This window comes from Pan paniscus, chromosome 6 (genome assembly GCF_029289425.2).
Source record: "Pan paniscus chromosome 6, NHGRI_mPanPan1-v2.0_pri, whole genome shotgun sequence".
NCBI lineage: Eukaryota > Metazoa > Chordata > Mammalia > Primates > Hominidae > Pan > Pan paniscus.
Window position 1 is genome coordinate 31,118,609 of NC_073255.2, and position 25,296 is coordinate 31,143,904.

General features: G+C 45.3%; 1 protein-coding gene across 3 annotated transcripts in view; it reads left to right on the plus strand.

Moving 5' to 3' along the window:
- Positions 1-826: 826 nt before the first annotated feature.
- The window catches only part of SNX10 (sorting nexin 10), an 82,098-nt gene continuing 57,628 nt past the window's right edge, over positions 827-25,296 (plus strand). Inside the window, exon 1 of one of the 3 annotated variants that reach the window (XM_034963833.3) lies at positions 827-1,034. The gene's annotated coding sequence lies outside the window, so the exon portion shown is untranslated. Of the gene's footprint in view, positions 1,082-25,296 lie in introns of all 3 variants that reach the window. The other 2 variants (XM_034963834.2, XM_024929575.4) reach the window with 2 other exon arrangements.

Genomic DNA, 25,296 nt, shown 5'->3' on the forward strand with positions numbered 1-25,296 from the left:
CCCAGAGTGCTGGGATTAGAAGCGTGAGCCACCACACCAGCTTAATTTGATTTTCAAAAGTGATCATGGTTGCATTCACTTGTGTGTCATGACTTGGGTGCAATTTTAGGAAATTAAATACCAGTGATTGAGGGTTCAGCAATACAACTTCAAGATCCAAGATGTTAAGACACAACATTGTATATTTATACGTTTTGTTAGGGAGTTAATGTAGGTGTGGTGAACAGATGCATTTTCAGGTGGGCCTGGAATGGTCCCTGGAGGATGATCAGCGACAAGCTGTGTCTAATGGGAAAATTCATGCTTGAAAAATGAAATATTAGGCTATGCTTATTATTCTGTGTCATTCAGTCACTTAGCAGTTTAAGTGATGATTGTGGTTTCCCATGCAAACAGGTGTGGGGACCCAGCCTCAGGTGCCATTTGGGAAATGCTTTCCTCAGTCAGGTCCCTTGGCAGATCTCATTAGCTTTCCCCCCAAATGTTTTATTAAGAGACATTTCAAACATAGACAAAAACTGAAATAATTTTATATAAACACCCATAGCCCACCACCTAGATGCTATGAACATTCTGCCATTCTTGTTTATCACGTTATTTATCCGTCCTCCTCCCCATCGGCAATCCTCCCCATAACTGTGGGGTCGGGGTTAGGAAGCTTAAGGTGACTCAGGTGGCGAATTCCGAAGGGTGCTGCTGGAGCATCTCCAGCCTCAACGTCCGGACTAATGGGGGCATTTCCTCCGTAACTCAATTTCAGGAAGCAGGAGGCTAGCTCTGCAGGGTGGGGGCGCACCTGGGCTGGGCTGCGCGGAGGCGGCGGAAGCACTAGGCGCGGCGCCCACAGGCGGACTGCTGGCGCGGAGCGCGGGCGCGGGGCCGCTACGTGCGCGGGGAGCGCGGGGCTGCGCTCGTGTGCGCTCCTGGGCGCTCGCCGCCGCCGCTGCCGCCGCGCGCCTTTGAGTCAGCAAACTCCGCGGCCCGCAATCCCGGCTCGGCCCGGCCCTGCTCTGTTCTGCCCGGAGAAGCCGCCCGTAAGTGACAAGAGACCCGCTGAGGGGGCCTTCCCTGCACCGCCCAGGTGGGGACGGCGGCCCTTCTTTCCAGAGGCGCGGGCCCTTCCCGCTGTTCCTAGGTGCCCGCACCCTTGCGGGCTGGAAAGAGGTTTGGGTCCCTTGGGCTTGGAGCAGAGGAGCCGCCTCCTTTTCAGCCGAGGTGTGCCGGGCAGGGAGAAATGATCAGCTGGCGCGGTAGAGCGGGGAGATGGAGCGCGTCGATCCAGGGATTCTTGGCTAAAAAGACACCCCGGGGAGAGGGTGGGGCAGAGGTGGATTCTAGATTACGGAAGAAGTGCTGTGGCACCTCACACCAGGCCGGGTAGAAGGGGGTGGGGAGGTGGTTTTTTTTTTTTTTTAATTCATTCATTAACGTGTAGCCTTGAGTTAAGGAATTGGGAGGGGTAGGCAGGTTTATTCGTGGGATTGTGGGATTGAGGGAGAAGGCCCAGGGGAAAATCCATATAATTGACTGATTATCAGATTTGGTGACCAGGAAAGCAACAGCCTGTTTTTCAGTTCCGATGCATCATACTTTTCTCAAATTACACGGATTATTGAGGGGGATCGTCACGGAATGGGGAGCAACATGTCCTGCTGAAAGGAAGGGCTTCTATCTCTACAAGACACGTTAAAAATGATGGTATCAGAAAATTAGAACGGGGAGGAGGCTTGCACATGATCTCCATCAAACCTTTCATTTTACAGACAGGGAGGCTAAGGCCGAGGGACGCTGAGTGTTGGGACCAGGATCATTCAGCCAGATGCGAGCAGAACCAGGCCTACAACCTGGCAGGCTTCTGACTTCCACCCCGGAGTTATGTCCACCTCTGGGGCCTGGGAACTGGGTTTGGATTGCATAAGCTCCCCCTCCTCTACCGGGAGGGGGCTGGGCTGGAGGCTGAGGCCTTCGCCCGGTAGAAGCAGGGACTGCTTGGATAGTTGACCAGCTTCTGCAGGGGCTCCTCAGTGAGAGAATGGAGGTGAGGTCAGGGACTCCTGCCTTGCCTCTGCCATCACTTCCAGTGATGCCTATTCCTAAGGTAGGTACATAGCTGGACCTTCATTATTCTTAATATTATTTACTTTTTTCTTTTTCTTTTGAGACAAGGTCCTATTCTGTCACCCAGGCTGGATTGCAGTGGTGCGATCTTGGCTCACTGCAAACTCCACCTCCCAGGCTTCAGTGATCCTCCCACCTCAGCCTCCCTAGTAGCTGAGACCACAGATGCGGGCCACCACACCCCTGGCTAACTTCGGTATTTTTTTTGTAGAGACAGGGTTTTGCCATGTTGCCCCAGGCAGGTCTGGAACTCCTGAGCTCAAGCAATCCACCTGCCTCGGCCTCCCAAAGTGCTAGGATTACAGGGGTGAGCCACTGCGCTCGGCCTTTTATTACTATTTTTTAAACGAAGGGTAGACTTGAGATTGACTGATAGGGCAGTTTTTAATAAAAATACAAAAATAAAATACATTTAGAAGAAACTGTGTGAAGATGTGAAATATCAGTGATTAGCATGGACTCAACTGGTCGTCCTGTTTCTTCTGCCAGTCCGTTTCATTCTCACTTTTGATTACCATTTAACTGGGGAGGACATCAGTGTTGACAGTGGGACTTGCTCAGGCTGACACTGTGCCCCACCAGGGAGTCTGCCCTCCAGGCTGGTACACACTTCCTCTTATTTTACTAATGGGAAGGACCCCTGAGTTAGGTAACCTAAAGTAATAGAAATAAACACGTTCATTAAAAAAAAAAAAGTATGTTAATCAAAGAGTAACGTTGGTGTTCTACAGCAATTCTGCTGGGCTTTGGAGCAGTGGATATCTTTTCTCAGCCCTAGGATCACTACTTTCATTTTAAGGCTTCATTTTGCTCGTTAAGTTACTGGGGAAAATGACTTCTTTTTTCCGTTTTTAGTGACAGGGCTGTGGTTTCACAACCACTTGGTGAAAGGCAGACAACTGGTTGAGAACAGGGGCCAGTCTATGCAGATTTTCATTTCCTAGCATGGCGGAGAAGGGCTTTTGGCCAAGCTCATGGTTGACTCTGTGGGGAATCCCCCAAATTTAGCATTGTTATCTCCAAACATCTTTTTCTTCGTAATCTAGTAGGTATGAATTAGCTCTTCTGTTCTCTAAGCCCCGTTCAAAGAGGAAGGTATATAGTGTAGTGGTTAGAACTTGTGATTCCAGACCCATCTGAGTTGAAATCTTGGTGTAATAATTTTCTAAGTATAGTTTTGTTGCAGGGCACTTAACACTCTCTGAGTTGCCTTATTCAGAAATAAAAAAGGGCGATGGTAATCTTTGCCTCCCAGAACTGTTAATACAACAGCTGACATTTATCGAGCGCTTACTATATTCCAGGCATCGTGACATTATCGAGCACTTAATTATGGGCCAGGCATTGTGAAAGAGTTTTTATGTGGCAGTCTCATTAAGCATCACAACAGACTTATGAAGCAGATTCTGTTAACTGTCTTCAGTTTACCTCTGGGGAAACTAAGGGATCAGAGTATTTATGATTTCTCTAAACTCAGCTTACAGTGTTAACTACCCAACAAATGTGTGTCAGATTTCTGTTATAAGCTAATAGTTATCTAGGGCTTACTGTGTGGTAGGCCCTGTTACAAGTGTCCTAAGTACGTTAACAACCCTTGAGAATAGGTATTGTTTTTCTCCCCTTCTTCTTTTTACAGATGTGGAAACTGAGGCACAAAGCCCAAGGTCAAACAACTAGTAATGCGAGAGCCAAAATTTGAACTAGGAGCCTGGGTCTGGAATCAGTAGTAACTCTCAGCCACCCACCTGCGAACGTAAAGGGCTTAGCCAGGCTTCAGTCAAGGGCAACTCCTATTGATACTTACATTTATTTTTCCCTAAGTAACTACTCCTTGCTCCCAGTTTCTGCAGAAGAGATGCTTTTAGTTCTATAAGTGATTCAACTTTACTCAAGGCTTTGTGATTCAGTATGTATTTCTATTGTAGTCTCTGTTATTTTTAAAATCTTGTGCTAGGCCTCAGTGATCTTGCCTCTGGGGACAGGGAAATAGTCTTTATCAGATCTGTGAACCCCTTTCAAATATATGATGTCATTTTTACTTTTTTTTTTGATGCTTTTGTAGAGATGGGGTTTTGCCATGTTGCCCAGGCTGGTTTTGAACTCCTGAGCTCAAGTGATCCACCCACCTCAGCCTCCCAAAGTGCTGGGATTACAGGTGTGAGCTACTGTGGCCAGCCTGATTTCATATTCATCTGCCAAAGTGCATTATTCTGGGGGAGAGAATCTGTAGCTTTCTTCAGATTCTTACGTGGTCACCCATGGTGGAAAGAAAGTCATTATTCACCATTTTATTCTAATAATCTCATTTTACAAATGAGGCTACCAAGGCCCAATGGAGAGGCAGAATAACTTAATCTGAACTACACAGCTAATTAGAGGTAAAAACGGGACTCAAACTCAGGTTCCTGAACTTCCAGTCTCATATTCTTTCCATTATAGCCTGATAGTTCCCTGTGGATTAAGTGGTGCCAGATCAATCAATTATGAATTGCCAGAGACCCCCAGCTCTCTCACCAAGCTGTCCAATGCATGAGGCCAGCAAAGCTGCCTGGAAGTGCCTGTCAAAATATGACATCGTTTGGCATGTGATCCTGTTAGCTGAGCCACTTTACTCTGATTTGGTATGGGAATCTACAACTCGGAGAGATGTGAGCCAGGAAAAGAAAAGCTGTTTGGGGAGAAGAAGAGGAATGTTGCAGACATGCATTGGTTGAGGCACAGGCAGCCATTCAGACCTCTTGGTAGAATTGTCGTATTGGAAAGTTTTTGCTAAGAGATTTAGAAATTCAAACAAAATTCCCTGGGCCGGGTGTGGTGGCGCATGCCTGTAGTCCCAGTTACTTAAGAGGCTGAGGTGGGAGGATCGCTTGAGCCCAGGAGGTTGAGGCTGCAGTGAGCTGTGATTGCACCATTGTACTGCAGCCTGCACAACAGAATTAGACTCTGTCTCATAAATAAATAAATACAAATAACCCCCAAATTCCCTGAAGTCTGAGATTTTTGCATAGTATGTGGCTCACTGGGAAGTAAGCCATCTCCTGGCTGAAGGTTGATGCTCCAACGACAAAAGAACACTAAAAGAGTTGGGTTCTGGTGGCTCACACCTGTAATTTCAGTGACTGAGGAGGCTGAGGTGGGAGGATTGCTTGAGGTCAAGACTTTGAGACCAGCTTGGGCAAAAGCTGGGTGTGGTGGCACACACCTGTAGCCCTAGCTTCTTGGGAGGTCGAGGTAGGAGGATCACTTGGGCCTAGGAGCTGGAGGCTGCAGTGAGCCATGATCTCACCACTATACTCTAGCCTCGGTGACACAGTGAGACCCCAACTCTAAAAAGAAATAATAATAATAAGAAAAATAAGAAAAGCCTAAGAGGTAATGAGACCTTTAATAGTTTAGGCCAGACTTTTAACACGACTTAAATTTTACAAACTGATAATAATAAAGCTTACCTGGAAAATAGATTTGTACTTGTAGGCAATACATTTTTGAAAAAGAATATTGAGGAGAGGCTTGTTCAGCCAGCTATCAAAATATATCAGGTAGGTAGGACGTGGTGGCTCACGCCTGTAATCTTAGTGCTTTGGGAGGCTGAAGCTGAGGATTGCTTGAGGCCAGGAGTTCAAGACAAGCCTGGGCAACATAGACCCCATGTCTAAAAAAAATTTTAGAAAGTATATATCATTTGGGACTATGAATAGAAAGTCGAGAAATGGTTCCATTGTAAAGACAGGAATTGAGTGTATGATAAAATGGACTGTTACTAAGTCTTGGGAAAATTGCCTCTCAATTTGGAAAAGATTAGATCCCTGACTCATACCATTCACAAAAGTAAATTCCATTTAAAGATTAAATGTCAAAACCAAAATTATAAATATTAAAATATATGTAAATATAGAAGATGGTTTTAAAGAGCTTTTTGTTGTTGTTTTGAGACGGAGTCTCGCTCTGTCACCCAAGCTGGAGTGCAGTGGCACAATCTCAGCTCACTGCAACCTCTGCCTCCTGGGTTCAATAAGTTCTCTGCATCAGCCTCCCAAGTAACTGGGGTTATAGGCACCCATCATCACGCCTGGCTAATTTTCTTACTTTTAGTAGAGACAGGGTTTCACCGTCTTGGCCAGGCTGGTCTTGAACTCCTGACCTCGTGACCCGCCCGTCTCGGCCTCCCAAAGTGCTGGGATTACAGGAATAAGGCACTGCAGCTGGCCAGAAGATGGTTTTTAGAAATAACTTTGGTGTAGGAAAGACCTCAAGTTTAATAAAATTCAGAGACCATAAAGGAAAATATTGATAGACCTAATTTCATGAAAGATTATACTTCATGTCTAGTAGTTTATTTGAACATGAACTTTGGCTACATTTCCCATCTTCACAGCTCAGGCACCCCCAATCTGTCCTTCCCCACTGCAGACTGGCAGGTGGGATTTCCCCCAGGTCACCCTCCTTCCTTCTTTCCTCACATCTTTCTTCCTCTGCAGGAAACAGATTTTTCAGGGCCTTCCATACCTGCCCCTTTGTTTGTCTCTCCTTAGTTATATGTAATATTTTTAGAAATACATGTAAAATATCAAGAAACAATGGCTGCACCTCTGCCACCTCTCTCTCACCTCTTATTTCATAAAGCTGGCTCTATATGTTGCTTTACGTGTCTTAGTATATGCTTATGGATATTATACATATTATAGATATATATGTAACACATTTTTTAAAAAGTAAGGAAGAATATATTAATACCATAAACAAAGTTAAAAGGCAGATGACAGGGCTGGACGCGGTGGCTCACGCCTGTAATCCCAGCACTTTGGGAGGCCGAGGCAGGTGGATCACTTGAGGTCAGGAGTTCGAGACCAGCCTGGCCAACATGGTGAAAGCCCATCTTTACTGAAAATACAAAAATTAGCTGGGCATGGTGGCAGGTGCCTGTAATCCGAGTTACTGAGGCAAGAGAATCACTTGAACTCGGGAGGTGGAGGTTGCATGAGCCGAGATCGTGCCGTTGCACTCCAGCTTGGGCAACAGAGCAAGACTCAGTCTCAAAAAAAAAAAAAAGGGCAGATGACAAAGGAGTAAAGCAAATAGTTGCAATATCTATAACAGGCATGAACTCTTAGAAATCACTAGGAAAAACAATCCAGCAGGAATATGGGCAAAGGCTATTCATAGGTAATTCACATATATATGGAAAAATGCTTAATCTTATTAATAATCAGATAAGTGTGGATTAAAAACCATGAAACCTTTTTGCTTAGGTTTGTAATATCCAGTGTTGACGAAGGTGTGGGAAAATAGATTGTCACTATATATGGCGGAGAGCGTAAATTGGTACCATCTCTTGGAAAGGCACGTTAGCAGTATTTATAACATTTTAAAGTTTGCATACTTTCTGATCAGTACTTCCACTTCTAGGACCTTGTCCCTCTGAAATACTTGCCTACTTGAAAAAAGGAAGTTGCTCCAAATGAGCCAAAATGGAAAATGTTCATTATGCATTATGTTAGTCAGTTTGGGCTGCCATAACAAAATGCCATAGACTGGGTGGCTTAAACAACAGAAGTTTATTTCTTAGGGTTTTGGAGGCTGGGAAATGCAGGCTGATTTGTTTCCTACTGAGAGTTCTCTCCCTGGCTTGCAGACAGCCGCCTTCCTGCTGCGTCCTCACATGGTGGAAAAGGAGAGAAAGAGAACAAGCTCTTGGTATCTCTGCTTGGTGTCTCACCAGTCCCATCACGAGGGCCCCACCCTTTTAACCTCATCTAAACCTAATCACCCCATCAGAGGCCCTGTTTCCAAATACCAACACACTGGGGGTTAGGGCTTTACTATATGCATTTTGGCAGGACACAATTCAACCTGTACTGTATATTAAGTAACGAAAGCAAAGTGGAAGAACAGTGGGAGAAATACAATCTTATTTTTTGAAAAAATCTGGAAGGATGATATGCCCCTAATTGTAGACAGTCATTACCTATGGAGAGTGAGATTAGAAAGGGAAAGGGAATGGCATTATGGAGGATTTCAGCAATTTTTTTTTTTTTGAGATGGAGTCTCGCTCTGTTGCCCAGGCTGGAGTGCGGTGGTGCGATCTCGGCTCACTGCAACTTCTGCCTCCCGGGTTCAAGCGATTCTTCTGCCTCAGCCTCCTGAGTAGCTGGGATTACAGGCATGCGCCACCACACTCAGCTAATTTTTGTATTTTTAGTAGAGACGGGGTTTCACCATGTTGGTCAGGCTGGTGGACCTTGTGATCCACCTGCCTCGGCCTCCCAAAGTGCTGGGATTACAGGTGTGAGCCACTGTGCCTGGCCTCCAATTTTTTTTTCCAGCTCACTGCGACCTCTGCCTCCCAAGTTCAAGCAGTTCTTCTGCCTTAGCCTCCCCAGTAGCTGGGATTACAGGTGAGCACCACCATACCCAGATAATTTTTATATTTTTAGTAGAGACAGCGTTTCACCGTGTTGGCTGGTCTCGAACTCCTGACCTCGTGATCTGCCCGCCTTGGCCTCCCAAACTGCTGGGATTACAGGTATGAGCCACCGCATCTGGCCTATATTTCTATTTTTTTCCCCAAACTTTGAAATAATTTTAACGTATAAAAAGTGCAGGCTGTGTGCAGTGGCTCACACCTGTAATCCCAGCCCTTTGGGAGGCTGAGGTGGGAGGATTGCTTGAGCCTGGGAATTTGAGATCAGCCTGGGCAACATAGTGAGACCCTGTCTCTGTTTTCAAAAAAACTTTTAAAAAGAATAGAAAAGCCGGGCATGGTGGCTCACGCCTGTAATCCCAGCACTTTGGGAGGCCGAGGCGAGTGGATCTCCTGAGGTCAGGAGTTCAAGACCAGGCTGGCCAACATGGTGAAACCCTATCTCTACTAAAAATACAAAAATTAGCTGGGCATGGTGGTGCATGCCTGTAATCTCAGCCACTCGGGAGGCTGAGGCAGGAGAATTGCTTAAACCTGGGAGGCAGAGGTTGCAGTGAGCAGAGATTATGCCACTGCACTCTAGCCTGGGCAACAGAGCGAGACTCTGTCTCAAAAATAAATAAATAAAAATAAAACAAAGTGCCAAAATAATAATTTTTTTTTTTTTGGCTTAGGGGAGTAGAGACTGTGTCTTGCTGTGTTGCCCAGGCTGGTCTCAAACTCCTGGCCTCAAGGGATCCTCCTGCCTTGGCTCCCAAAGGGCTTAGGATTACAGGCATGAGCCACTACATCTAGCCCTAAATCTTTTATTTTTAAAGATAATAAGTCTGTTATCCTGAAATAAAATAATACTTAAAACCTGTGGGAAAAAATAACAAAATGATTTGAAGTATTAACAGGGCCCTCCTGCCTAGAGCCTCCCAGCTGAACTGCCTGGGGAGGGGGTGGTCTCTGCTAGAGTGGAAGACCTGGTCCTCTGAATTTCCAGGTGAGTGTTCCTAGTTGCCTTTTCTGCTACTTATTTTAAAAGGTTTATCCTAGCCTCCATCTCTGAAGGCAGGAGTTGTATGCAGCAAGAGTATTGCTTAATTCAGAAGGGTGATTCACCCTGGATTTCGTAGTCTTTAAGTGCTTTAAAAGAATTAGGCCGAGCATCGTGTCTCTCACTGTAATCTCAGCATTTTGGGATGCTAAGGTGGGTGAATCACTGGAGCTCAGGAGTTCGAGACCAGCCTGGCCAACATGGCGAAACCCCATCTCTACTAAAAATACAAAAATTAGCCAGGTGTGGTGGCGAGCACCTGTAGTCCCAGCTACTTGGGAGGCTGCGATGGGAGAATCACTTGAGCCTGGGAGGTGGAGGTGGCAGTGAGCCGAGATTGTACCACTGCACTCCAGCCTGGGTGACAGAGTGATACTCTGTCTCAAAAAAAAAAAAAAAAAAAAAAAGCTATCATCTCTCAGTTTAGTTGTGTTTTCTGAGTATAGCTTAAAACTAGTTATGTTACTTCATCATTGGTATTCATTGGTGTTTTCTCAGCATCACTATCCCTTCCCAAATCCCCCCAAAAACCACACACAGAGTGTATGTCTAACCAGGCTTTCTGGCATTAACAAGGCCAGATCTTATGTTACTCATTGGTATAGTTAAATGTGTATATTCTCTTGTGCTCAAGAAAGGTGGCTGGCAAGGCAGAATTTATAATGAACTACAGATGTCATGTCCTTGATTTTTTCTTTTCCCTATGCGGTCCGAATCCCTTAGGAAGATAGGAAAGGGAAGTCTTGAGCCCCTTTTTAGATTCAGGCTGGAAATGCCTACTAAATTCCTAATAGCTTCCAAGGTGCTGTGCCTTAAGCCTTGGATTCCTGGGGATGAGAGAACAAAAAAGAGGGTGAGGGGGAACCAAAGGGGGCACCAAAGGCCAAAGACAGACTTCACCCAGGACAAGTCCTGTGTCCAAGGAGTGTGACAAGGCTTTCTGACATGCTTCCAGGAACATTTTGTGTTTATTTGGCATGGCATGTTTTAGGAAGGAGATGGAAACATCTATTTAGTACTCAACCATGTACCACACACTGTCCTGGGTACTTCAGTTTACATTATCTCATTATTCCTGTGATATAGGAGATGCTACAGACATTTTCGACAATTCAGAGATATTTCATGACTTGAACAAATGGAGGAGACAGGATTTGAGCCACAGCTGTTCCCATACCCATTTTTTTTCCCAGTACTTTATTTTAAGAGTCCCACCATTGAGTTTGCTTTTAGAGCCAAAATGCACTCTCTCTGATTTAAAAGTTTTTTATTAAGGGAAAAATTTAAAAGTCATACTGGGTACATCATTAGGCATAGGACTCTGAGGTTACCACTTCTGATCCTCAAACGTAATCCATGTAGATTATAAAAGGCTGTAACTTGGGGACTGGGTCATACGTTTTTTCCCTTATACCATAGACAACCAGGGCTTTGTAAAATACCTCAGAGCATTTTAACTTTGACATCAGTGGTGTGAGGTTATTTTCATCTCCTTTTTTTCCAATCTCCTTTCCCATTTTCCATCTCAGGTGTACATTTTCCTTCTTCGTGCCTTTTTATGCTTCCTTGATTCTGCAAAGGTCCCTTTAGCATGTGGCCAAAGTTCTCTGGGTATCAGAGAAACAGAAAGACCCATCTCAAGCTGTGTGGGCCCAGAATCTTACACAGCTCTCATCAGTGTAGGGCACTTGCCCTGACGTGACCTTGAGAGCCAACTCCTTTGCAGGCAGGAGATGGACTCTACGCAGGCTGGCACCAGCAGTGACAATGGGGGCCACCTCTGCAGCCCCAAGACAACCCCACCTCAGCACTGTGTTTCCATTCACATGGTCTCCCTCTGTGTGCAGCAAGCCTCCTCTTTCACATTTTTGTACAGCTTCTCTCTTAAGCACAGTACACCTCAGCCTGGCCTACGTATTGCCCAGGACCCTCGGGTAATACCTTACTCGTCTTGTGTGTTGTGCACTCTTATTCTTTGTTTTCACCAGCGCGGCTGCTTTCTGCGGGGTGCACCCTCGGTTTCTGGTACTGCCTGCTCCCTGGTGACCACTTTTGCTGCATACCCACAAAGGCTGGGCTTGGAGTTCTGACCCCAGTTTTGCCATCTCTAGGCAAAATCTATTTCTGGCCTGGCAGGGTGGTTCATACCTCTAATCCCAGCACTTTGGGAGGCCGAGGCGGGTGGATCACCTGAGGCCAGGAGTTTGAGACCAGCATGGCCAACATGATGGGAGGGCGACGGAGGTTGCAGTGAGCCGAAATCACACTGCACTCCAGCCTGGGCGACAGAGTGAGACTCCATCTCAAAACAAAAAAAAAACAAAAAAAAAAAACCTGTTTCTGATGGTCTCAGAAATGAGAGAGAGAATGAGAGGACCCTAAAGGAAGGGAGATCAGAGGTAACACATTGATTAAGAATCCTCCTCAGCTAAAATCAGCTACTAAGAATTAGAATGCGTTAGCTTCAACTCTGTTGGTGGCAGATCCCCTAAAGTCTTTGAAAGGCTTTGTCATGATTCTTTCAAGATTTACAGTATTCTTGCAAATTCATCCCTTTGTGCTTCAGCTGTTGCTGGTTTTAAAGAAGAGAAACTTTCCTAAGTTAGCATTGGAGTTGGGGGCTTAATGTAAGGATACTGCAGACAACTCAAAGGCAACTGCTTGGAACTGCAAAGTCAAAAACTGAAGTTGCACTTTCACTCCTCTCCCAAGGCCCAAGGCCTCTAACTCCCCCTCGCTGTTTCTCTGGCTGGGGCTTCTCTACTTGCACATGGTTCAGTGTGGCCTGCCTGGCCCTGCCTGCACACGGCTTCCCATCCAAGGGCTCATTGCCCTCTGATGCAGTCTTTCAGGCTCCTCCGACCCTCTTTGTACATTTTTGTCTTCATCATGCTGAACTCCTCACCTTTCCTCTACTCATCTGGCCACTCTGCTCCATTCCCTTGCTTGTTTCTCTGGTTTCTCTGATTCCTCCAATTGACAGCTCCTTGGGGCCTGTTCTGAGCCCTCTTCTTTTCTCTATGTTTTCTCCCTAGATCTGGTTTTCCAACATTTCTGTGCATAGGAATTATCTGGAAAACTTGTTAAGGCAGATTTCTGGGTCTCAGTATTCCAATTCAGTAGTTCTAGGATGAGACCTAGGAACTTGTATCTTATTCCTGGGTGATCCAGAGGCTATGACACACTCAGGACAAGCTGGTTTCATTCTATGACTTTAAGTGTTGTTAATAAACTACTAATTCCCTGGTGTGGATATCTAGCTCTCTTGAGAGCTCCAGGTTTAGATATTTAACATTGAATTTGACTGTGGCTTCTTGGGTTTGTCACAGACATTTCATATTAACTTGCCCAATACTTGATCCTCTCCCCAGTTTTGTAAGGGCCTAACACTTACATAGTTTGGGGTCCTCTGTAAGAAAAGGAACATAGAATTGAGAATACAAAGCGAGATGTGGGAACGTGGTGGTGCACTGTGCAGATTAGGGCTTGGAAACTTGGCTTCTGTAGCCTTGGGTCATTCCTCCTCGGCTTGCCTACTCACCCCAACACCGTCTCCTCCAGCCTTCCCCATCTGAATGAAGGCCTATGCCTTCCATTTGTTTGTTTAGACCAGAAACCTAGGAGCCGTTTCTCATCTTCAGCCCACTTCTGAGCCCTCTGAAGGTCTTGCTTGATTCTCCAATTCAGTACCCCCTTGCCCCGAATCTCAGGTTGCCATTGTTACATTCCTATTAGCTTCTGATCGAGTCTCTCTGGTTCCACTTTGTTCCCCTCCAATCCAATTTCCAGAGGCAGACAGAGCAGTCTTTTAAAGTACATCAGAACGTGTCACTCCAGTCCTGCCACGTGTCCATAGAAATGGCTGAGTCTGGTGGCAGGGCCAGGGGTGTGGGCAGATGGGAGAGGGTCAGGGGGGATTACACCGCACAAGCTTGACCGTCCTGGAACCTTGAAAGAAGTGGGGGTGTGTCTGGGGAGGTATGCAAGAATTATCAACTGCACTTGTTTGTTTCAGTCCCACTGTACCACATTTCATTGGAAGAACTTGAGCTGTATAAGGCCTGTGAACACAAATGGGGATGGGTACTCCCTAATTCTTTGCTTTTCAGTGCATTCCTGTGGCATTTGATGCTAAATAGTGCAATCAAACTGTTTAATTACTTTTGGGGAAGAATCACACATTCTTTTTTAACCCCGGTGTCATCTTTTAACGCCGGGTTCCTTAATCTCCTTAGAGAGCTGATTAAGCTTGGTGAGAACCCACAGGTCCATGGCCCAGGGAAATCCAAAGCCCTGCCCAGGTTTTCTGCGAATTCCCTGGAGGAGGGGGTGGATGGGGGAGGCCTCATGTGCTTTCTTTTTTACCTTGGTGTCAGCCCCCACACAAACTCAGCCCCTTCCCTCATGGATGGAGAAATCCACCACCACTACTACCATGTGTTTTGTTAGTTGAGTGGACCTCACTGGAGTCCCCTGTGGGGCTCCTGACCTTGCATAGTCTCCTGGGTCCCTCTTTCCTCCTCTCATCCCTACCCCTCACTCCATCCCCCTCACTTGTCCGTGAGCTCCAGTCTTCTTCCTCTGTAACTATGGGTACTCCCCAGTTCCTCTCTTCAACTTACAAACCCAAGTCAAAGTACAGGGCAGAACAAAGGGCTTTATATGTAGGGAACCAACACTCCTTAGAAGTTATAAATACAAACACACACAAAAGAGTTTTCTATCACACTGTAATTATCTTCCCCTTTCTCACTGATGTAGCAGCTCTTATTGTAGAGTGGCGTTTGGAAGAGCTGGGGAGAAGATGTGCTCTTCCTGCTGCCCCCGAAGGTCACTGTCTGGGTTAGGGGGCCGGCAGTGTTACTGTAGCTCTGGGCTCTGGAATCTCACAGCAAACAACTTGGGGTCTCTTCATCAGCTTGTCTGCAGATGATCAGACCCTGAGAAACTGAGCTCTTTCTGTCTAAACACACAGGAAACTTCCTATGTTGGGAAATCAGCTTAAAGATTTACAACCAGGCACAGACCGGATGCTGCGATTTGCTAGTCACCTTGCTTCACTAGTGGTTGGGAAACCTTGAAAAACAGTGGCGTCTATTTTGAGGACTTTGCCAAACTGAGTCTGTAGACAGACACATGTCAAATGCCCTTGGATTACAGTCATTATTGCCAGCAAGTAAGAGTTTAAGAATAATAACTTTGGCATTTCACCCACTTCTGTTATTTTAAAAATTATTTATTTATTTTAGACAGAATCTCTCTCTCTCTCGCCCAAGCTGGAGTGCAGTGGCGCAATCGTGGGTCACTGCAACCTCTGCCTCCCAGGGTTAAACGATTCTTGTGCCTCAGCCTCCGGAGTAGTTGGGACTACAGGCATGAGCCACCACACCTGGCTAAATTTTTTGTATTTTTTTTTTTATGTAGAGATGGGGTTTCGCCAGGTTGGCCAGGCTGGTCTCGAACTCCTGAGCTGAAGCGATCCACCCGCGTTGGCCTCCCAAAGTGCTGGGATTGCAGACGTGACCCACTGCACCCGGCCACATTTCACCCACTTTTTAAAAGGACTTTCTTGTGTTACTTATCTTAGGCTTCTTAGATCAAGGCCAGGCATTGGACATCCGTGAGTAAATGATCCAACTCTTGCAGGGAGTGGCCACAGTGTGGCTGAGTTTCAGAGCATTTAGATTTAAAATATTCTGCTCCCTAAATATTATTATCCTATCTGACAAAAAAGATGCTTGAAGAGAATTTTTTTTTTTTTTTTTTTGAGACAGGGTCTTGTTTTGTCACTCAGGCTGGAGTGTAGTGATATGATCATGGCTCACTGCAGCTTCCTGAGCTCAGGTGATCTCCTACCTCAGCCTCCTGAGTGGCTGAGACTACAGGCACACACCACCATGCCTGGCTAATGTTTTTGTATTTTTGTAGAGATGGGTTTCGTCATGTTGCCCAGGTCTCGAACTCCTGGGCTCAAGTGATCCACCCGCCTCAGCCTCCCAAAGCACTGGGATTACAGGCATGAGCCACCGTGCCCAGACAGAAAATTTTTGTAAAGGAACAAATGCTCTGTGATCATGAGGAAGGCACCTCAGCATTTTTCATATTGGGGGTCCTGGGAAAGTCTGAGAATGAACAGTGACTGCAGCTGGCACAGTCGGAGCCAGGCACAGGCCTCCATGCTTGCTCATTTGATCTTTACAGTAGATCATGAAGCAGGCAGTTATCTCCTCTTACAGATGAGAACAATGAAGTACAGAGATGAAGTAATTTGGGAAAGGGCAGAATGTGAATTCACAACCAGGTGGTCTGGAGTCAAATGCCTCACACTACTTTTACCACTCACTGTGCTCATCCTGCTCACTTTAGGGGGGCATTCCCCTCTAAACTGCTCCTCAGCAGTGGATCTTCATGACGGAGGCACCGTGAAGGAAAGAGGGTTATTTCCAGTGAGTTGCGATGCTTTTCCTTTAGAAAAGAGAATTTCTCTCTCTGTTTAAAGGCAGAACATTAAATGTTGAATTTTTTTCTCTCATCTGCATCCCTGTATCCTTTCCTTATCTCAGCCCCAAGCTGCTCTCCAGACGCCTAAAGACTGTCTCTCCCGTCTGGATGTCCCCAACACCCTAACATGTTCCAGTTTCTTTCTTACCTCTCAAAACAGCCCCCCTTTTCCAACTTCCCCATTCTGGGAACACCAGTCTTCTTCCAGTCACCCGGCCTGTGAGTCATCCTTGACTCCCTTTTCTCAATCATGCCCTGTGTCCAAGTTTTTCTTGTTGTTTATTCATTTATTTGTATTCTTTGAGACAGGATCTCACTCTGTCACCCAGACTGGAGTGTAGTGGCACGATCTCAGCTCGCTGCAACCTCTGCCTCCCAGGCTCAAGCCATCCTCCAACCTCAGCCTCCTGAGTAGCTGGGACTATGGGTGCATGCCATGAAACCCAGCTAATTTTTGCATTTTTTTTTTTGTTTTTGTTCCAGAGATGGGGTTTTGCCATGTTGCCCAGGCTAGCATTCTTTTTTTTTTTTAATAGTCTTTATTTTTTAGAGCAGTTTTAGGTTCACAGCAAAAATGAAAGTACAGAGCTTCCCTGCTCCCCATAACCCACCTCTCCCATTATCAACATCAGCACCGTGGGGGTACATTGGTAACAGTTGATGAACCTGCACTGATACATTATCATCACCCAAAGTGGACAGTCTGTAGTTTACCTTCATCAGTCTTTTGATGAAGCTCATGGCTTGTAATTTCTCTCCCTGGCAATCCTTCCAACACCCATCCCAGATGAATCACTGCCATCATGTCAAGCTTCCACTTACTCCATCCCTGCCTTCCAACAGGATAGAAGTCCAAATTCCTCCTTTTGTTCTTCAGGGACTTCCCAATCCTAAAATGCTTACCACAGCCTGTGATATTATGCTATATATGTTGGTTTTGCCCACAGTTCCTGGCCCATAAATCCCATAGCCCTTGTTACAGTGTTTGGGTGTTTTAGGCCTCAGAAAGCAGTACCTCTTGCTGACTTTCTCCTGTTCTCCCTTCAACCTGCTCCTTTTTCTCCCCAAGGCTAATCTTCCCCTGTGTTTCCGTAAAGAAATTCTGACTTACCTTGTCTGATTGTAGATCATAAGACCCTCATTTCAGGAGGGGTTCTGCCCTTTACCCTGGGGGAAGCAATGTTGCACCAAGCGGCCCAGAAGAATCTGAACAGACAGGCCTTTCTGGGTTCCCCACTCAGTCTGTTAGTATTGGGTCTTGCCCTTTTTGTCTGATCATATTTCTGCATGGTTGCCCCTGCTTCAGTCATCCCTGTTCAATGAAGTCTGTGTAAAAGGCCCAAGAGGACAGGGTTTGGAGGGCTTCTGGAAGGCTGAACACGTGGAGGTTCCTTGGTGGTGGTGCACCTGGGGAGGTATGGGAGCTCCATACCCATACCTTGTCCTGTGCGTCTCCATCTGTGTCCTTTGTACTATCCTTTATAATAAACCAGTAATAAGTTTTGTGAGCCGCTCTAGCAAATTAATCAAACCCAAGGAGGAGGTCATGGGATCCCCAGTTTATAGCCAGTGAGTCAGAAGCACAAGCGAAACAGCCTGGGGCTTGAGATGGGCACTTTAAGTGGGGGCAGTCATTTGGGTCTGAGCCTCAACCTCTGGGATCTGATAATGTCCCCAGGTAGGTAGGGTCAGAATTGAACTGGGTTGGAGGACACCCAGCTGGTATCTACCGCAGAATTGATTGCTTGCTTGTTGTTGGGAAGAAGTCCCCACACACTTGGTCACAACAGTCTTCTATGTTGATCGATTGTCTTTGAGTAAGAGAATTAAAAAAAATGCTTTGAGTTTGAGTTTCTCAGACAGCTCTTCAGACAAACCTCCTTGTGATACTCTGCCAGCACAGCCCTCCATTCATGGGGGACTGGGCCCCTCACTTCTCCCAAACTCATTACTGCCTCTTAATCACCACAGGCTGGTCCTGTTTTCTCTGCCTGTCCTAATGCGAGCATCAAGACCTAGTCAAGCCTTGCCTTCTCCATGAAGCCTCCCCCTCCATTCTTCCCGTTAGCCCTGCTATCAGTGCAGTTCTTCTGGCACATCACAGTGAGCATTGCGTTAGAAGTGGCCTGTTTCATATCTGAGTTTGACATCTTTAGGTATTAGAACTCAAGGAGTGTTACTTAATCATCCAAAAAAAAAAAAAATCCCTCACCAGGACCAAACCTGGAACGCTCACCCAGTCGGTTCTCAGTGATTATGTATTGGACTGACTTGCCACTGTCCTCTGCTTAGCCTTAGGTGGCCCTTCATAGCTAGTGACCCTAACCAGGTCTGCCGAGTGAGTGCACTGCACTTTTCTCAGTATTACCTCTTTTCGGAAGATAAGTATTACGTCTTCAGGTATCCGGCTGTTGGCTTCTCCCGGGTTCATGTATGTGGGAAGAACTCTACCCCCAACCTTCATCCCTAAAGCATTTGAGCCGTTAGTAACTCAGTTTGGGTTGGTATTTTTCACTCACTGCGGTCTTTTAAGCATTTATTTCTAAGGGGGATGCTTGGGTGCCCTGTTGGATGTAGGGGTACCTTGTGGTGAGGGTGAGGGCTCCTCTGAGTCTGGCTGCCTGGGCCGCGATCCTGGCTTCTTCACTTGATCAGCTGCACAGCCTTAGGTGCCTTTTCCTTATTTGCAAAATTGAAGTAATAATGATACCTGGCTTCTGGGGCCCTTACCAGGATTAGATGAGATAATTCATGTTGCAAGCTTTGCACGGTGTCTGGGACATAGTAAACAATTTTTTTTGGTCTTATTGCTATTTTGGATTTTTAATGGCATAATTTTAACATTATTCCCCAGTCTCATCCTCCACAGTCCAGTGGAGTTAGTTTAGGAGGAAAGATAGAAAACAGAGGCCACTTCACTCTGCGTTGTTGCTGGCTAAATGCTTTCTTTCCTCACAAGACGAATGATTAACCATGAGTGGGCTCACAGGTGAGCTGGCCCGAGAGGCGGGCGACTGTCAACCCATCTTCCCTTCCCAGGTGGTTGGGCTGCTTAGAAACTTGATGGAGATGCAGAAATGGAGAAAACCAGCTGGAACTCATTCAATCAAATTTAATTTACTGCATATTTTCTGGGCACTGACAATATGCCAGGCACTGTGCTAAGTGCTAAAGTTATAAAGCATAAATAATTTGGGCAAGGTCCCTGCCCTCAAGGGACTTTTCAGAGGACATATAATCCTCAAGAAAATAGATTAATAGATAAATAATAAATTAATATGGACTGCGACAAAGTCCGAGGAGAAAATGAAAGGATAGAGTTCCTAGGGGAGTCTGCTTTAGTGGGTGGTTAGGGAACCCTCTTTGGGGAGGTGGCCTTTAAACCAAGATCTGAAGCTGGGAAGGAGCCACCTTGGTGAGTTGGGGGTGGGGAGCTGGAAAGGGGAGAATGTCGAGAGAACAGCAGCACGAGGGGCCTAAGGAAGGATCTGGCGAGGAACTTTTTTTTTTTTTTTTTTTTTTGAGACAGAGTCTCGCTGTGTCTCCCAGGCTGGAGTGCAGTGGCGCCATCTCGGCTCACTGCAAGCTCCGCCTCCTGGGGTTCACGCCATTCTCCTGTCTCAGCCTCCCGAGTAGCTGCAACTACAGGCGCCCGCCACCACGGCTGGCTAATTTTTTTGTATTTTTAGTAGAGATGGGGTTTCACCGTGTTAGCCAGGATGGTCTCAATCTCCGGACCTCGTGATCCGCCCACCTCGGCCTCCCAAAGTGCTGGGATTACAGGCGTGAGCCACCGCGCCTGGCCAAGCCGGGGAACTATTAATAGTCTGGTCTCTGTGAAAAGACACCTGGAGTGTGCAGAAGAGCTTGGCTGAGGGGGTGGCCAGGGAACCGAAGGGGCGAGGCTTATAGGGATTGTGTAAGTGCGTACCCCGTTATCTGGAACAGTGGTCTAACATTTTTAAATTAAATTCTTTTTATTTTTATTTTTGAGACAGGGTCTCGCTCTGTCGCCCAGGCTGGAATGCAGTGGCAGGATCTCAGCTCAGTACAACCTCCGCCTCTCGGGTTCAAGGATTCTCATGCCTCAGCCTCCCAAGTAGCTGGGACTACAGGCATGCGCCACTAGGCCTGGCTAATTTTTATATTTTTAGTAGAGACGGGGTTTCACTGTATTGCCCAGGCTGGTCTGGAACCCCTGGCCTCAAGCGATTCTCCCGCCTCGGCCTCCAAAAGTGCCACTGCACCTGGCCAGTGGCTTAAAATTTTTTTCTATCATTGACATACTTGAGAAGGCATAAGATACTCTTGTAGTGTGGGGCTGTTGCACTGTGGGGAGGGAATTGTCAGGGTGTGTGGGGTTGAAAAGAGCCCCTGGTGATTTGGACATACCTTGCCTTCCATCTCTTCAAATTGAGAAACACAGCTCTTCACAGAATCCATGGGCATCTGGGAACATTTACATCTCTTACTTTTCAATTAAATTTTGAAGGGTTATAGAGGCACACTATAGGAACATGGAATTCTGTCAATTGATGAGAACATTGGCTCAGCCCTCTGAGGCTGAGTCACTGTTTAATTGGATTACTGTGTGGCCCACTTAAATAAATACTGTTTTGGAATAGAAAAGTTATTTTATTTTGAAATTGTATGAACAAGACTTTGGAGACATCCTTTAAGATTTTCACGCACGTGGATGTTGCCCTTTTGTTGAGAGAGGCAGTGTCGAGGAGATAAGAGAACAGCTGGCATTGCATTTGTGTCTGCACCAGGCTCTGTGGCTTTGGGCAGTGATTTAACTTCTCTGGTAAAGTAGGACAAATAAGTCTTGCACTGCCTGCCTCGTCAGCTGTCATGGAACAGTGCTTTATAAATTACACAATATCAGAAAACGAAAGTTACTTCAAAAAAATTAAATTTAGTTTCTGTATATTATGGCCCATAGCACATTACAGCCATAAATTACACAATATCAGAAGACAAAGGTTACTTCAAAAAATTAAATTTAGTTTCTGTACATTATGGCCCATAGCACATTATGGCGAGGATGTAATTCATGACCATGGAACAGAACTTTTCACTGTTCACAGATGACTGGTCTCTAGAAAAATCTAAAGGAGAATATTTTTATAACTTTGGAGTAGGAGTGGTCTTTGTAAGGATGGTGCAAAGCCTGGAAGCCATAAGGAAAACCTTCATAAAATTCATTATCTAATAAAAAGTATTGGCATAGCAACCACCATAAGCAAAACAAACAGATTACAAACCAGAAAAATATACTTGAACTTTATGTTACGTATTAAGGATTAACTTCCCTAATACAAAAAGAACTCCTATGAACCAATAAGGAAAAGAACAGGAACTCTATAAGAAAATGATTGAAAGACATAAACAATTTGTATAAAAGAAAATAGTGGTGCCGGGCATGGTGGCTCAAGCCTGTAATCCCAGCACTTTGGGAGGCCGAGGCTGTCAGATCACAAGGTCAGGCGTTCAAGACCAGCCTGGCCAACATGGTGAAACCCCATCGCTACTAAAAATACAAAAATTAGCCAGGTGTGGTGGTGCTTGCCTGTAATTCCAGCTACTCAAGAGGCTGAGGCAAAAGAATCGCTTGAACCCGGGAGGCGGAGGTTGCAGTGAGCCAAGATCACGCCACTGCACTCCAGCCTGGGTGACAGAGTGAGACTCCATCTCAAAAAAAAGAAAATAGTGGCACCTAAACACATGAAAAATGCTTGCTCTTATGCATAATTGAAAAAAATGCTAATTAAATCACATTGAAATAAGCCATTTTTTGCCTATCTAGGATTGACAAAGATAAAACATTTTGCAAACGGATCATGTTAGGGAAGATACAGGAAAACAACCCACTCATTTGTAAATACGTTGCTTTGCCAATATCTTGATGATTCAGATGATCTGGCTTCATCCAGCAATTCCACTTACAGAAATTTACTCATGCAGGTATTCACTGCGTACTGTTCATAGTAGCACGAGAATGTCTTATCAGTGGGTGCTGGTGAAATGAAGTGTGTTGCATTCACATCATGGAATAGTACACAGCCACAGAAAGAGAACGAGGCTAACTAAAAACCATTTAGCAGATACCTGCCCCCACTTTTTAAAAAAAGAACATTTTATTGTGATTAGAATACTCACCAGGACACCTACCCTCTTAACAAACTTTCCAGTGTATAATACAGTATTGTTAGCCATAGGCGCAATGTTGTACAGCAGATCTTTAGAGCTGCTTAATTAATCTAGTGGACTCCTGATCTTGTTAGAACCTGTAAACTGAAGTCTTTCTTCCCGATGCTGTTGCTTCACTACCTGATGCACGTTTTTTGGCTGAGTTTGCTTAACTGAGCTTTTTGTGATTGTCTTGCCAGCATGGGAGGACCTACTATATCTGGGACTCCATGCAAAGAATATTCAGAGGAATGATATGCCTTTAAAGGCTGCCTGTTAACAAAGGGTTAAATAATTTAGGCATTAGACGAATTGGGGGCCCTGCCAAATGAGTGTGGCTAAAGTCTGTCCTTTTCCTGAACATTCATGTAAGAAAACCCCACCCCCTGTTTGTCCCCACATTCTCTCTCCTCCTAAGGATCATTGTTCCCTTGTGGCATAATAATTTAAAAAAAAAATGTGAAATTGAGCCGTCATCAGACTGGTAATGAAATCCTGAGTGCTGAAGAACCTGAATTTCTTTTTTCTTTTTCTTTTCTTTTTCTGAGACGGAGACTCACTCTATCGCCAGGCTGGAGTGCAGTGGAGGCGCGATCTCGGCTCACTGCAACCTCCGCTTCCTGGGTTCAAGTGATTCTCCTGTCTCAGCCTCCCGGGTAGCTGGGGAGGCTACAGGCACATGCCACTACCCCACCTAATTTTTGTATTTTTAGTAGAGACGGGGTTTCCCCATGTTGGCCAGGCTGATCTCGAACTCCTGACCTCAGGTGATCCTCCCACCTCAGTCTCCTTTCAAAGTGCTGGGATTACAGGTGTGAGCCGCCACGCCTGGCCCAAGAACCTGAATTTCTGACAGGTAACAAATACCATTTTCTTTTTAAAAAAGTTATTCCTTTTTAATCTTGTTAGACTGAAATGGCTTGTCTGTCAATATATTTTCAAAGGGTAGTCCATTCTTGTAAAGGACATAATGTGCCTACTGTTCAATTTTTTTTTTTGAGATGGAGTCTCACTCTGTTGCCCAGGCTGGAGTGCAGTGGTGGTATCTCAGCTCACTGCAACCTCTGCCTCCATTCAAACGATTCTCCTGCCTCAGCCTCCCGAGTAGCTGGGATTACAGGCATGTGTCACCATGCCTGGCTAATTTTTTGAATTTTTAGTAGATGGAGTTTTACCATGTTAGCCAGACTGGCAATATTTTTATATTATGACTAAGTATAATATGGGTCCTGTGTGGCTTGTTTAAAATACATTGCTCTGAAACCCTTGGGCTTTTAGTTGTTATATTGACTTGTGAATTTGCTGAGATTTAGCAACTATTTCCGTAGTATATGCAGTTCCCTTTTTTTCTAGTGGCTTTCAGTTTCATAGTTGAGTATCAAGAATATAGCCTGTGAACTGCATGGGATTCTGCATAAAGTATTTTAAGAAAAAAGAACAGGCCAGGCGTGGTGGCTCATGCCTGTAATCCCAGCACTTTGGGAGGCTGAGGCGGGCGGATCACTTGAGGTCAGAGTTTGAGACCAGCCTGGCCAACAGGTGAAACCCTGTCTTTACTGAAAATACAAAGATTAGCTGTGTGTAGTGGCACACACCTGTAGTCCCAGCTACTCAGGAGGCTGAGGCATGAGAATCACTTGAACCCGAAAGGCAGAGGTTGCAGTGAACTGAGATTGCGCCACTGTACTCCAGCCTGGGTGACCAAGTGAGACTGTCTCAAAACAAAACAAAACAAAACAAAACAAAAAAACAACCAAGGAAGGGACTAGAAAGCAGATTAAAATAGCAGGAAAAAGAATCAAAACAGAAGCCATATGTAGTGAAAAGAGTCCACCAAAATGAATCAGAAAAGCAATTTAAACAAAATGTATTAATTGGATTGGTCAGGAGTAAATAATGAATTTGTATGTTTGGGTGCACAGAAAACCCTATAGATGTGACCATAGAAATATTTGTTTACAAGAGTTGAACCTAGGAAGAAAGGCATTTTTCTAGATAACTATAATGCCATTATCATATCCTGGAAATTTAACTTTATACAGTACATTATCTAATAAACAGGGTCACATTAATCTATCCCCATTTGTCCCAAAAGTGTCATAGCTTTTTAAAAATCACAAAATATGGCTGGGTGCGGTGGCTCATGCCTGTAATCCCAGCACTTTGGAAGGCTGAGGTGGGCGGATCACAAGGTCAGGAGATAGAGACCATCCTGGCTAACATGGTGAAACCCCGTCTCTACTAAAAATACAAAAAATTAGCAGGGCCTGGTGGGGGGAGCCTGTAATCCCAGCTACTCGGGAGGCTGAGGCAGGAGAATGGCATGAACCCAGGAGGCGGAGGTTGCAGTGAGCTGAGGTTTCGCCACTGCTCTTCCAGCCTGGGCGACAGAGTGAGACTCCATCTCAAAAAAAAAAAAAAAAATTGCAAAATACTTGATAGGGTTTTAAAACTGCAAGATAGTGAATATAATACAAAATGAAGTGAATTTATATTTTCTATTAGAAAAGCAGTTTTAAAGGGGGTGCTTTCTTTTATGTAAATAAAATTGAAGCTGACAAATTTGAGATTTTATATTTTTATCAAATTTGTATTTAGAAGGTATCTTTTGCAACTTATTTGCTTTAAATTATACCTAGAGTTGGCTGGGCGCGATGGCTCACTCCTGTAATCCCAGCACTTTGGGAGGCTAAGGTGGATGGATCACGAGGTCAGGAGATCGAGACCATCCTGGCCAACATGGTGAAACCCCGTCTCTACTAAACAAAATACAAAAACTAGCCAGGCGTGGTGGCAGGCGCCTGTAGTCCCAGCTACTTGAGAGGCCGAGGCAGGAGAATGGCGTGAACCCCAGAGGCAGAGCTTGCAGTGAGCCGAGATCGCACCACTGCACTCCAGCCTGGGAGACAGAGTGAGACTCTGTCTCAAAAAAAAAAAAAAAAAAAAACCTAGAGTAAAAAAAATGGGATCTCATTTCCTTGCAGCAGATGACAACTTTGGATTCTTGGTCTAGCTTAATTAG